The sequence below is a fragment of the Rhea americana genome, unplaced genomic scaffold (assembly GCF_003343005.1).
Source record: "Rhea americana isolate MKP2758 unplaced genomic scaffold, rheAme1 scaffold_27, whole genome shotgun sequence".
Classification (NCBI taxonomy): Eukaryota; Metazoa; Chordata; class Aves; order Rheiformes; family Rheidae; genus Rhea; species Rhea americana.
In genome coordinates this window covers 1,750,447-1,764,816 of record NW_028186390.1, presented here as the reverse complement: position 1 = coordinate 1,764,816, position 14,370 = coordinate 1,750,447, and the positions used below count along the sequence as shown (strand labels likewise).

At 46.6% G+C, this 14,370-nt stretch overlaps 1 long non-coding RNA gene across 1 annotated transcript; it reads left to right on the top strand.

Annotated features, from left to right (window-relative positions):
- The first annotated feature begins 182 nt into the window (after positions 1-182).
- LOC146594079 (uncharacterized) lies at positions 183-1,144 on the top strand. Its single transcript, XR_014896258.1, has 2 exons — positions 183-348; positions 436-1,144. It is a non-coding gene; the product is annotated as an uncharacterized LOC146594079 (long non-coding RNA).
- The last annotated feature ends 13,226 nt before the right edge of the window (positions 1,145-14,370 follow it).

The window sequence follows — 14,370 nt, the reverse complement described above, 5'->3', positions numbered from 1 at the left end:
GGGCGGCCAATGGCGGCGCGCGGGAGAGATCGGACCAGGCGCTGAGCGCGCGGATTGGCCGCGGCGCGGCGGGCCCCGCGCTCCCCTCATCGCCTCGGCGGGCCGCCCCTCCCCCCGGCGCCTGAGGCGGCCGCGGGCGAGCGGCGGCAGCGGGGCGCAGAGCCCCGCCGCCGTGAGGGCGGGGGAGCCGGGCCGGGGCGGGGCTGGGCTGCGGGGCCCGTGCCCCCGAGCTTGGTCCGTCAGGCTGCAGCGCCAGGGGCTGCCCTGGTGCTGCTGGGGCGCAGCGATGACCAGCTCCAGGCCGAGTTCGCAGCGGGCTGGCGTGGGCTGCAGCACCACGACACCGAGGTGTTCAGAGCGGCACGGCCGGGGGGTGATGTCACGTCATGATGCACCACGCTAACGTCTAATGGTGCCTCTTCTCCCTTGGAGCAGGGCAAGCGGTCGCCTTTGCGTTTGGCTGCTGCGAGAGATGCTGAGGGATGCCAAGAGACTATGAGGGACATCAAGAGATGCTGAGGGACATCAAGAGATGCTGAGGGACGTCAAGAAATGCTGAGGGATGTCAAGAGATGCTGAGGGACGTCAAGAGATGCCGAGGGACGTCAAGAGATGCTGAGGGAGGCCATGAGATGCCGAGGGATGGCTGTGCCACAGCGCAGACCTCTGCTGCTGCAGGCAGCACAGCTTCTAGTCTCCTCCAGAAAGCTCGGAGGCTTTGTTTCGAAGCTAATTCATTTTTGTCCCACTGCTTTTATCAAAAGACTATTTTGAAAATTCAGTGCTCTGATGTTTAGAAAGAGTCTTCCAGTTTCCAGCCTAAATTTATTTATGGCCAAGTTATGTTCATTGCACCTTTGTCTGAACTGTCTTTTAGCTCTTTTCCCGCTTATATCCAGGTTGATGTTACCTGCTTTTATTTACCARTTTGTCTGCTGACTGGAATTATGCATGGAAAAGATGTTTCCCATGCCCGAAGAGAGGTTATTTTAACCTTTCTGAAGGAGCTAAATAATTATTCTTGCAAGTGCTGGTCTTACTGGATAACAGCATCATTTATTCATAAAGGGATGTTGACACTTTCAGTTTAAATACTGTTTCAAAATTGTTTTTGTGAAGAAGCATTAAAAGTGTTTTATAACGATTTCCATGCTCTGCTCTTGTTTTTTTAAGAACCTAGGCAACAAAAAGAGGGCAGGTGAGCTTAAAGACTGCAATGTGAAACTGTGTTTTAAAACAGAGCTATCAATTGCCTGTGTACATAGTGATATCAAGCATAAAACATACAGGAATCATGAGGAGAAAAAGGGAGGGGAAAGAGATTTTTTAATGYTGACATTTTCAATTTTAGTTATTTTAGATGTGAGCAGAAACATCATCTACAAATCTGATGAGCAAAGCTAAGATTCCCTTGGTATCTTCTGTAGCTCTAAAATCCCATCTCTTCAATTAAATTATCATTTTATGAGTGTTTAAGCTGCTGCTGTGTCTTAAAAAAGCAGCCCCTTTTCCCTTCTCCTCCTCCCTCTCTCTCTTTTCATCCCTTCCACCCACTCATGCTGTTCTGGGCATGGTAGAGAGTACAAACGCTTATGCTGCCACTTACTAAAGCAGGTTGGGGAACCGATCTGACTCAAGAATTAAACTGCATTTTAGATTTTTTTTTTCCACCTGGATCCATTCTCTGCTGGAATTCACCCCACAAACACGTGCGTGTGGAGTGCAGGGAGCAGAGGAGGGGCTTCTCATTGACCTGGCCAGAGCGGTCCATCTCCTTGGTGACTAGCTCATCRCAGATTGCTCTACCGGTACGGTGCAGGACCCCTTTCATTACGAAGCGGGATTGGTAACAACTAAGCAGAGGCTTTTGCATGAAGAAAGAATGAAAAGATGCAGCTATTTGTCTCAGGAGACAGCTAAAAGGGACATGATACTAATGTACGGAGCATTTGAGCCGCAGACAAAAGTAGACTGAAAGCATCTGTCTCCATAAGAAAAATATCAAGAAACATTCAGTGGAACTGAAGAAAGGCACTGAAAAGAGCTAGAAAGCCCCTTTTCACACAAGCTCACTTAGCCCTGGTACAGGCTGCCACAGAACTGCAGTTGAGTGGTACTAGGACATCAAAAGGATTGACATTTCTATACTAATAGTTATGAAAACTAATCAAGAATTTTTGAAAGGTTGCAAGCCTCTTTAACTCAGTAAATAAACTAACCTATGTCTACCAAAGGTCTGGAATACATTTTCCTAATTACCTACTTTCAGGTTTCCTGCACTTTTGATTTGCACAAAGCTGGTAGTGTCAGAAAGGGGACGTGGTTTCAGATAGTTCAACTGTCCCGATGTTCAGACTCATATGTGAGAAGCTCCCTCTACTGAAAAAAACAGAATGTATTCAATCAGCTTGAATGAAAAATGTGTTGGAAGATGTAGGCTACAAGCAGGCCATTCTGTGTAACACTGACGGGTTGACACGTGTTGTTCTGGGTAGGGGCTGAATGAATCCTAAATAGTTTATATCCAGTAATTGAAGAAAAATGTCAAATTTCAGCTTAACACCTTTAAGGAAAAATACAGAGGAATATTATCAGCAGTTTTATAAACTGATTACATGAGAATAAATACTAGAATATTCCAGAGGAGTGACACATGCTAATGGATTACCTGTGACAGAGCAAAGTCACTTCACGACARCAAGATTTAACACCAGCCCGACCTGGGGAGTGCTCTGTGGCACGAGGCACGTGCCTTTCTCGGATGGAGCAGGGCCGTACTAGGAAGGAGAAGCATGAACCCCACTTAACTACAACATGCTGGAGTTGGGTAAATTTCTGAGGAGTGTGAGGAAGGGCAGTCAAACAACACTAGATCCTTCAGGTAGTGTGTAGCTAAGTGGAAAATAGTTGGTGTGACCGTCCAACTTGTCTGGTGACAGGGACTTAGGAACTGGAGTGGATCCTTGTGTCCTTTCTCCACCTGGATGCACAGATGCAAGGTCCAGCAGACCAGCAGGAGATTTCAAAAGACAGCAGAGAGATGTAAGGATTCATCTTGTACTGATGTTTGATTCGATTTGATTTACAGCTTAGAAAAACTTCTCTTTAGATRGTGTATGGGAAGAATGTGATTTATGTAGTGTCACTCAACTGCCTGGCTTGCGGATGATGTTTTTTTGAAAGGTATTTAGGAATAGAATATCCATTATTGAGAGCCTTGCTTCTCAGGTGTCCTGAATATTTCAAGTAAGGGAGTAATGATGCATGAAGACTTGATGAGGACAGAGGATTTAATATGGTAAATGTAGCTGTGGTATCTGCAGGAAAATCTATCAAAAAGTACAATGGGATTGTAATTTTTCCCTTCTCCTCCTCCCTCTCTCTCTTTTCATCCCTTCCACCCACACATGCTGTCATTTGCCAGGTAGCTGTCAGAGAAAGTGAAACTCCATCTGAAGGACCAGGCAAGGATCCTCAGGCTGGTTGGGCTGTTCTAGTTGCAGATGGATTTAACATAATGTGCAAGATCTTGTTTAATATTTGTGATGCCCAACTGGCAAAGTCTTTGGGTGCGTAGCCCAGGCAGTTCAGGACGCCTAGTCCTAAACGTGCCCTGCTTTCTCTTCCTTGCCTTTCCCTTGTCCGCTCAGGGCTGCGTTCACCATGTTTGCATGGGGAAGGGCTTTGCTGAAGGAAGGAATAGCTCTAGTGTCCAAGGCAGAACAAGGAAACAAGAATCCCCTACCCTACGTGCTTGTGTCGTGCTCACGCTGAGCAACGGCTTATTGTGGATTTAGGGCAGGTATGCTAGGGCTCCATCCCAGCTTCAGAGGCCAAAATCTCAGAAGGAGAAAAACAGAAGGCAGCCTTTTGGTAGGCAAGTACAGAAATCTTCGTTCTGCTGACAAAACTTTTTGTGACTGCAGACAAGTCATTTTAGTATATGGCCCCAGTTTTTGAATCTGCACGGGAGAGGATCGTAACATTTAGTCAGCATACAGGGATGTCTTTGGGAGGCCTTATTGCTCAATGGCGGCTGACGAATATTATGGGAGTGCCAGGAACACATTTTTAGCCCATAAACTGCCTTCGTATTTTGATTATGTAATAGGCTGGCAGCAGCAATGCTGACAGAGAACGTTGTCCTGTTGGCTGAGAAACCCCAGTCTTCATCTTGGGAGGAAGCAGAAGGAAGGTGTGAACAGAAATTTGGAAAATTTGCAAATGGCAGAATGTGGCCCACCCTTTGGTGGCTGTGTGCTGTGTCAGGAACCAAGGTCAGCCACTGGTCAGCACGTTCACCGCGCTGCTGAAATAAACGCACCGCAGAGCTTGCGAGAGCTTTCGTGTATTCTCTCTGACGTGTATTTAATCCAGCTTTACAACTSCCTGTGAAAAGACACTCCGTCTGGGATTTATAAAAAGAATTACTTGTCAAAACAGAAAGCTGGTCTGGGAAAGGAATTCAGCCTTCACTCCGTTGTCATGGGGGCCAGTGTCCTTAGCAGAAAAAATGAAATGGCCGTGACAAGGTGGCTTGCATGATAAACTGGTTGCTCAAGGACATCCAGCATTAAAATCACAAACTCTGGTGGGCTACACTCCTCATGTGTGAGCAGTGGAGCAGAAGAAGCCACCTTGGGGTGGTGATGACCACAGCGGTGATGAACCAAGAGTTGGCTTCACGACCCCCTGACTCTGAGCACGGGGCTGTCTGCGGGTGAGCAGGGGCAGCAGTCAGAGAAGCAACTGGAGGCCATGGTCTCCATTCATTTGCAACCAGTTTCTGCTGGAGACACCATCTGTGCTGATCAGAAAGTAGCTGCAGTCATTGTAAGGACCCCCATGCATGAACCTGTTGCTTCAGACTCATGGTATAATAGATACATGCGCCAGCAGCCTCCGGGATGGCCAAAATGAGCTTTGTCTTGAAGGCAGTTGTCAAGCATAGTCGGTGATGAGCAGCTCCTGGTTACCTTCCTTCATCATTTGCCTGCAGTATCCTCTGGCTTGGAGTTGCTAATGCTGTGGGAACATACAAAAAAGTATTCTGGAGCAACCTGATGACGAAGGCTTGCCAGTATCACCAGAGGAAAACATTAGAAGTTATTTTCCTGTAAAGGCGGATTTTTTCTCCTGTTTTCAGCTCCCAGGAAATCTGCATGTATGTTCAGTTTCCTAGTACCAAACGTACTTGTGGACCCGTTTCCTCCAAATAAAGCTAAGACTTTTGCCGCCTTGGCTATCACCATTCTCTCCCATTGCTGTCACTCAGTAACCTGTCTGGTTTCATTTATTTCAACATTATAAAAATTTTGTGGGCCCACTTACAAATGATGTAAACTGATAAAACTCCAGGCCATGCTCCAAAAACATCAGTGTAACTGCAGCTCCATGTAGGATCTAGATCTTTGGTTTTACTTACTATGCCAAAGAAAAATAAAACTGCTATAATCAAAGGAAACAGCTGAAACAGTTAAAAATGTTGGTTATATAACAATTGCATCCTTTTTGTAAGCTAAGCAATCACAACTGGATAGGTTAATAATTAAGGGTGACAAAAATATAGTATTGTTCAGGTAACAAGGAATTGTACTAGTCTTATCAGGGATGAATGGAGGCATATTTAAAATGGTTCAATATTATGCTAATAGACTACAAATTATTTTTTTTCCACTAGAAAACACAATATCTAATCAGGCCAAAAACTGATGATGATACCTGTTAAGTCCATTCTTCTCTCTGAATTGTTCCTCTTCTACCAACCTAGATGTGCCTTTGTCACCAAGCAAATTCTGAAGCAGCTTCCATGTATATGAAGGGGAATAGAAGGAAGCTGGAGGGTTTGAAAAGGGGTTCATGCCCCTTTCTATCGAGAGTGGTAGGTGTGCTCCCTCGTATATACCATCTCACAGAGATTCAGAACAATTTCAGAGTGAGGATTAATAAATAGACTGGTCCTCATGCCTGCAAATAAATGATGGGCAGAGGTCTAGGCATGGGGAAGGTGAGGATATGGTTGATCAGAGGCTCCTTTCGTACCAGAACTGGAGGATTTTCTTACAAAATGCTGTTTGGCAATCCTGATTATAGCAATATCTAATAAAACTAGACAGTAATGCTGGTACCTTCTGACACAATCAAAGAACATTTTTTTTCCTACCTCTAGCAAGGGTAGAAATGTGATGTCTGTGGAGCCGTGCCGGTGGGGAGCAGTGGCCTTTTCTGTACCGTGCACAGAAATCTTGTGACTCTCAAAATAGATCTGAGAGTGGCTAAACACACAGATCCTGTTTCCAGCTCACGTTAAACCTAGGCACACTTCTCAAGCCTTGCGTACTGGGCTGGAGACTCACACAACTGGTTTCTGTCTCTTTCTGCCCTCTCCCTTTGCAGCTAGGCCCATTTTCTACAAAATACTTAAGAAAAGTGGAGGAGGCATCAGTCTGCAGTAAACCATTTTCATCCCAGTCTGGTTATTTACCATTATCTCCAGTATCAGTCAAGAGCCTATAATAAACTCTGTACTTTTACTGCATTCAGATGTCTGGGCATGTCCACACTAATGAGGATTATAGGACCAGTGTAAGATATATTTCATTTCAGATACAGTGAATCACCAAGGGTGGAGAAAGTTTTATCCCTCTTCAAGGCAAGGAGTCAGCTGACAAGAGTTGACAGTTTTCTGGCATAGAAGTATTTACACCTCCAATGAAGTGAAACTACACTCTTTTAATTAAGATGAGGAGCCAGACTATCTCTTAGTTAAGCAAAGCTTAGGATAAATTTGGGGGAGAAAGGTTAAATATCCAGGCCTTGGAAGACTTCACAGGGTCATCAGCTAGGGACGCCTGTGTTCCCCATCAGGGACAGCATGTGCTGCCTCAAGGATGCTACATCTTATGGGTGCTTTCTCTGAGGTTCTCACAGAGTCTGACATGCTGACTTATCACCCTGGCAAAAGAGGACTGTAAGTCATCTGGATAAGGGAGACGGAGACCGTTTCAAGTCTGACTGTAAGCAATTTAGGTACAGTTTTCCATCTGTTTCTTCACACGTGCCTTTATAAACATATGTAATTATGTTATCTGTTTTAGATGTTGCAAATAAACATTTTTATTTACATTTTACTTTAGCAGTATTTGAAATGAGTATGGTATTCAGCTGCACATCAGCAAGGCGCTCCTCATCCAAGACTAGGGTTGAGGTATAGGGGCACGGGAGCATTTTAACAAGTGCTTTAGCTCCCCAAAACATCTTCCAGAGTTTCCAAAGGAAGACCTTAAAGAAGACCTTTGTTTCAGTTGCAAGGGCCGTCTGCAAGCCTGACACTTCAGAGCTGGGGCAGACCCAAGTGTTTTCCAGTTCCAGGTTGTAATAGGTCGATCTTTAGCATGTAGGAAAGTCTTGAGACTTTCAAGGTATGACTCATACCTGAGTTCAAAGGAGCCTTTCAAAAAGAGCAGTTCCCATCTACAACATGACACTACACCCCCTCCTTCATCTTGTTACTTACCTTCACATCGTTCTCTTCCTCCCTGCCTGCTATTGGATCCCTTCTTTGACATGGTTGAGGGAGGAGAGAGGCACCATCTGCTCATATGCTTCCTTAAGAGAAAGCTCCTGTTATTGCTATTTCTTTCAGGAGCAAATCGAGAGAACATACTGGGATTGGGACCTTCACAGAGCCTCAAGCCCAGAGATAACCAGATTGTGAGCTAAATTCACAGAGCTGCGACAGTGCCATTGACTTCACTGGCGAYGTGTTTTTATCTGCAGACAGCTTGGCTCTGATATATTTAATGCTGTTATGAGAAGTTGCAGCTCTTTATTTCCCAAACATGCCTTCTGTCTTTTTTGCATGGTTTTAAAATTGTCTTCAGTTACTTAGAAACTTTACTAAAGAGATGTGAATTTTTCAGGTGAGCAATAAGTCAGGGCATGCAGGGAGAAATAACAGCTTAGGTCAACAGATGAAGTCGCAGACTTTGAARAAAGCAGACAGCCTTATGGGCATAGCAGTACAGCGAGAACATCCTCACTGCTGCTGTATGGAAGACAGTGACATTCGCTGTTTGAAAGTGAGWCAACACAACGTGAAGAAGAAGAACCAGACTAAACAACGACGTCTAAGCTCACATAAGAAACACAGCATCTTCCCCAGAGGACTTGCCATCAATAACTCTCTGACTACCAGGTGCAGCCCCAAATACTCTGACCTGAAGAAAGGCTTCAGTGCCTGAAAGCATTTTTTTTCCCAGCTGTGTATCACTTGGTATAATAAAAGGTATTGCCTCTCCTTTCAGCTGTACCTTGYTTGTCTCCTCAGGCCATCGTGGCTACAACAAAAGTTTCATAAGGTTTGCTGGCAGCATAATATTCCTCAGCAACCTCACGGCACAGCCTGCCAAGGTAAACAAGTGCTTGTGGGAATGGTTTGTACTGGACTCCAAGAGCTTCCTAGTGGATTCATACACTGTGGCAACCACAAGAGCCCTCTTCTAAAAATCAGAATTAAGGTCGCTTTTAAGCTTGTCTTTTGCATTTCTGAGCTAAAAAAAAGAAAGAATGGCTATTACCTCTTCTGTGTAATAGCTGAGCGCAGCAGAGACATTAAGATTTCATGAGGTTCTTGAACATGACAGTGTAGCTGAATGTTTATCCCTGGCATAACACTGAGTTTGTTAGAACTCTGTTATCCTTTAGCCAATTTTATCTTTTATTATAAATCTTTGCTACTTTTGTGGACATTAGCATTTGGAATCAAGGCTAAACAGGAGCTTCAACTTCATGTGTTCAAGCTATAGAATAAAGCTAACTTTTGCCATGTTTTATGCAGCCAACACAGATCTTCGATAGCTCTCTCTGCCCAGCTGTGATAGCTACGTTCATGGCTGACCCATTTGCATTGGGTCTCCCTAATGCAAAAGTCTTCAGAAGCTCAAGAAAAGTTTTGCCTGACTAAAGATTGAGCAGATGCATTAGGATCTAATTCTTCACACACACATAGCCCTTTGGGGGAAAATTTCAAATGCTTCTGGAGTCCCTGGCATTTCCAATCTTTACAGATTTGGTAAAAAGACTTGTTCCTAGGAAGCTCTTAATAGTTGCATTTTCCGGAGAGGAATTTCCCTTACAGAAATCCCACAGCTTTAAACATGCCTCCTTCTCTACACAACAGCGCCAGCAGAAGATGGCACATCAGCCTGCCGATGCTGTGATAACAAAAGTCCCGAATGAACAACAGAGGGAATTTCAGATCGTCGTTGATCCATAAAGCTCTCTGCTGGAGACTATCTTCACTTCTTYCCACCACACTTAAGTTCCTTAGTGTGGTGCAGCTTTGCAGACTCTGGTGCTGAACTGTGGTTAGGACAGCATTACAGTTACAGTGGGTTACTGCACTTTTGAGCTTTAAGACACTCAGTGTGTCAGGGCCCCRAATCTTGCTAGCGTAGAAATCATTTCAGAAACTGATCTCAAACAAGTGATARGGTTGAATGTAGTTTCTATAGATCTTGCTCTTCTGCTATAGCTCAAATCCAGTAAAAGTYATTGGAATTAAATAAAATATATATGTACTAAATGGGCAAAAAATAGATATCCATAAAGAGGATACTCCTTGTTGAAGCTGGAGATGCCCACAACAAGGAAACGCCTTTTTATGGCCCTTGGGATAATCACCTTTCACATCTGAACGCTAAGCTTTTCCAACTGGATAGAAAGAATAAGTAGTCCCAAAACCTCAAATTTTCCATGAAGTAGAACAACCAAAAGGAGATCTAAGGACAGTTGACGTTTCAACCCTAAATAAGCCTAGGGCACTGGTGAAAACTGCATCATTTCAAGGTGTAGGGCAAATATTTTCAGTGCTAAGATTTATTAACTGGATTAAATAGGAGTGACTGAGCCAGTATCTCAACAAACCCAACTAATGAAGCATTTTAAGAAGATGCAAACTAAGGCACAGATAAACAGGAGGAGGCTTCTCCCTTGCTTTGTATGTGCTGAGTATAAGAACTCCTTCCCATCCGCACATCCTAGTCTCTGCACTTCCCATCAGTTTGATAGGCTGCATCTACCTATGCTCTGCTGGTGTCCAGACGGTCCGCGCTGAGAAGTACAAGGYGTGCCCTCAGGCCTTTAGAAATGGCTTCTCTGTGTGATCCAAACAACCTGAGCACCTTCCATCTGCTGACACATGTCCCATGAGGCCTCCTCAGACATGCTATAGTTCACTCCTTTTTAGGAAGGCACCACCTTGCTGAACGGTGCTGCCGCTGCCTGCTGAGCAGCGGACAGGGGCAGCAGGGTGCTAGGGGAGTTTGTCTTCCTCTTCATAYGAGCACTGGACGTGTGGGAATCACTGAAAGACCTACCTCCTGGCCAAGGGTGGAATCACTCCCGTCTCCGGTACGAGGTCTCTGGAGGGAGGCTTGCCTCATCCTGTCACTAGGAAGTAAAAAGCAGGCTTGACCTCTTTATGCCTCCTAGGAGAGGAGAGAAAAGGCTTGGACACCTTAGCTTGGACTCTGATGGACCTCCTGGAAAGAGATCAGGGAAACCTCTGCCATGCAGGACTCTGCACCATCACCTATACTTTCAGGTCAGGCCAGGAAGAGTGTCCCATCTTTCTCCTCCCAGCCTGTCCAAGGCTGCTGGCCAAGAGGACACTGGTGTACATTAAATCTAAGGATCCCAGGCGACTCCGGTAACGAGCAGGGAGCWGGAGAGTGGGCTCCTCTGGTGGTGTGACGGATGGGAGGCCTGGCCTTTCCTTGCGTGGTGCGACTGCCCTTTGTGCGGCTTAACTGGTTCCTGCATGAATGGCTGGCCTGCGTACGAATGTTTGCTCTTGGTGCTGTTTCCTCAAGGGGTAGGGAAGTCCCTGGAGTAATCTTGAATGTGCCTGTCTTTCCAGATGTGTTGCTCCTCAGAAGTATCTTTCCGTGAAGTGTGTCYACACCTGGCCATAAAGTGTTTCCTGCCTGTGGTAATAACCAAGTGCRTCTGGGCTGCTCTTCTCTGGACTCAGTGCCCTGGTGCATCCAAATCTACTCTGACTTGGTGCTCTGGTATCCACCACCTTGTTATCTTGGAGGGATGGAGCAGAAAATGCACACATGTGAGYGCACGCACACACACACACATGCATTTAAAATTCTAATTTACTTAGCCTGATTATGTGGTAAAAATATAACTTATTTTACATATGATCTGCTGCAGYAGCAAAATGTGGTGAGTGGTGAATCAAAAAGCAGCACTTTTCCCTGCCAAGGGGAGGGGAGAACCCGCTGCTGCTRAAGTGGCAGTGTTGTTCAGGCACCGCGTCCTTACCTGGGGGTGGCAATTACTGGAACAATTTTTCTTTCTCAGTTCTTCCTTTGTTCCTGTTCTTGCAGGGGCTGTAACTGCCTTTTATATCTTCTTGTTATCTCCATTGTGGTTTCACCATGTATGGGATGCTTTACATATTTTGGACAGATATTCTTTCTTAATTATGCCCTAAAATTGGTTCTTCCCAACTCTCAACGTTGCATTCCTTCAGTGGCGAGCAAYTGACTTTCTGGTTTGTGTTTATGTCCTTGGAGACCTCTGGTACTGCCCTGTGCTTGCACCCTCGGGGCACTTTCTGCAGCCCTCGCGGAACGCTCTTAGCTCTGAGGCCGAAGCGCAGTTATCTCGCCCGCCCCGTTTACGGGTTGTCATGGTGAGGCAGCGATGTGCACGGGGCAGACGTGTCGGGAGTGAGAGCCAAGCTGAACCGTGTGTGGGTGGAGGAACCAGCTGGCCCAGGAGGTAGACACTGGAGAACTGAAGCATTGCAGTCAGCACATCCCTGGAAGGGGCATCTGATGCTGGTGTTTGGGATTTGCCCGCTGTGACCCCGAGCTCCGGGACACGACAGACTGGTATCTCTTACAGTTATAAAAATCTCTGTTCTCTTGCACTGGACACTCAATGGGCTAATACATCCCAGCTGTGGTCCTGGCACAGTGAGATGTGCCCGGCTCTGAAGGAAGGTATGAATTTGAAACATCTCAGCTGGTGGGTGGAAAGCTGGACGCTGCGGCAGTCACAGATGGCAAGCAGAAATGACAGGACAGTGCCAAAGCAGTCACTAAAAACTGGAGCTCTCTGGAGAAGCTGTCGGTCTGTGTCCTGACCCCCAGCTGTGTTTAAGCACATAGTACGCCAGCAGGAAAGCTTGCAGACACAGACGATGAAGCTTGGCCAAGGCGCTGCTAACCAGACAGACCRACGTCCTCACACTGTTTGCCACTTCTGTGATGGGCAAATGCACCACTTCGAACCTCTGTTCTGCTGCAAAATACTTGTCATGGTTTGTGTCTCCCTGTAGCCTTGATCACAGGAGAAAATGGAACAGCTTCGCTGCTTATGAAGCTGGAGACAAAAGGGCCAGAAGTGCTTTGTTACTTTGAAGCACTTGAGTCCTACTTCATGTTGGCATAGTCCAGTGTAAGGAAGGGCACACGGAGCCATGTGCAAGCACCACCTCAAAGTGCTTCAGGATCCACTTAACAATCAAATTCCAGTTAAAAATAAAGTATGAGCATGTGACAAGCAAGAGAACATGTGCCGTTGTCCTTTAATAGGGGAACCGATGATTCACAGCGCCCCTGTTCCTCTTGGATGACAGGTGCTGCTAGTGCAAGTGCTCAGCACTGGTCTGTCTGCAGCAGAGGAATCCAGATGYTCTCTCCCGGTGTCCTTGGGTGAAACTCTGTCCTGCCAAGGAACATTGACCGTGTGTTTGGAGGAGGCCTGGGATCTGYTACAACGGATTGGATCCCAGAGTTCAAAGCCCTCTCTGATGTCACTTGGCCCTTCATGTACAAAGCTGGGCACTTTTGGCTGCAAGAAGTGGTCTAGGGACTGTCTAGCTGAGATGAGACGATGGCAGCCCAGCACTCCGCTTGCAAAGCAGATTTTCTCAAAGCCAGCTTTCCAGGCTCAGGCTTGTGCTGCATCCCAGCCCAAAGGGGTGAGGCCATGCTCAGGCCCTGGCCTTGGGGACCTCTGCATCACACTCCTTTGAGATGGAGACCGAGCCTACCAACTGACCTTTCTAAACTGCATTAAGAGATCTATCAGCCTAGATTAAAAAAAGAAGATCCATTTGCCAGGACTAAGAAATCTTGAGCTCARAGTCAGCAAGATTACATAGGATGAGTTTCAATTTACAAGACATGATGCTTGCACAAAACCCATAACCTGTGAGCCTGAAGGCGTTTTACAAACATCTACAAGCCTTCACGGTGGAATAGCCCAGTGCACCAGCCTCAGGTCTCAGGGTCCCCTTTTGAGCCTGCTTTTCCATGAACTCTTACTCCTTGTGCCTCAGKTTCCCTCGTTCCATATGTAAGTAACTTTGGTGTCTTCAGGTAAAAGGAGCTGTGTACTCACAAGCATTCAGCTAGGCTGACTGGTTACCAAACACATATGAAGTATATATGAATTATGTGATAAGGTTTTATACCAGTCCCTGCAGATTGTGCAGAAAAACCCTGAGCTGCTTTTGAAGCAGTAGGATCAGGAGCTGTAAACCAACAGAAATGGCAATCTGGAGTTCGACTACGGTGCAGATGTATCCATAGAAATGGATTAATCCGGCAGGTAAGTGCAGCTGTATCTTGAGAGCAATACAATAGAGCTTTGAGAGGGCACAAATAGCACACAACAGCGTGACAACTGCTCATAAAATCTAYCTTTCACCTGCACGATTAGGAAGCACGCAGAAATCCTGATGTCAATCACACAGATCATCCCAATCCTCAGATCAGAACAGCCTCGGCTTGCTTAAAATCCAGGTATAGTCACACTATCGCTGCAAGGTGCAAAGATCCAGCTGGAAGCTGGAAAAGGGATAATAGCGTTTGGCAGCGAAGGGGAGAGAACGGAAGAAGTCACAGAGTAAGCTGGCGGCAGAGATCACCCATGTGCTCCAGTGTGGGTGCCCCGACCGGAGGGTGGTCGGTGTCCCAGCCCCAGCACAGACCCAYCTGCTCCCCAGCCTGAAACTCTGCCCCCCGGTTCGTGGTGCGGCGCTTCCCTCGCTGCCCCCCGCACCCCGGGGGCACCCCGGGTCTGCGCTCACGKTGTGCCGCCGTCGCTTAGAAACACAACGCTCTGCCCTGCAACCCAAATTTACGGAGCACCAGCCGGAAAAGCCAGGTGAGGTGCGCCAGGACCCTCGGGGACCCTCGGGGACCTTCCCTTCCCTTCCCAGCACCCAAACGCGAGAGATCAGCCCCGCTCCGAGCACGACGCCGCCTTGGAGCCCGGGAGAGGACGGTGCAGCGGGGCGGGCTCTTTTCTTTTCTTTTTGCCTTTTTTTTTTTGGGGGGG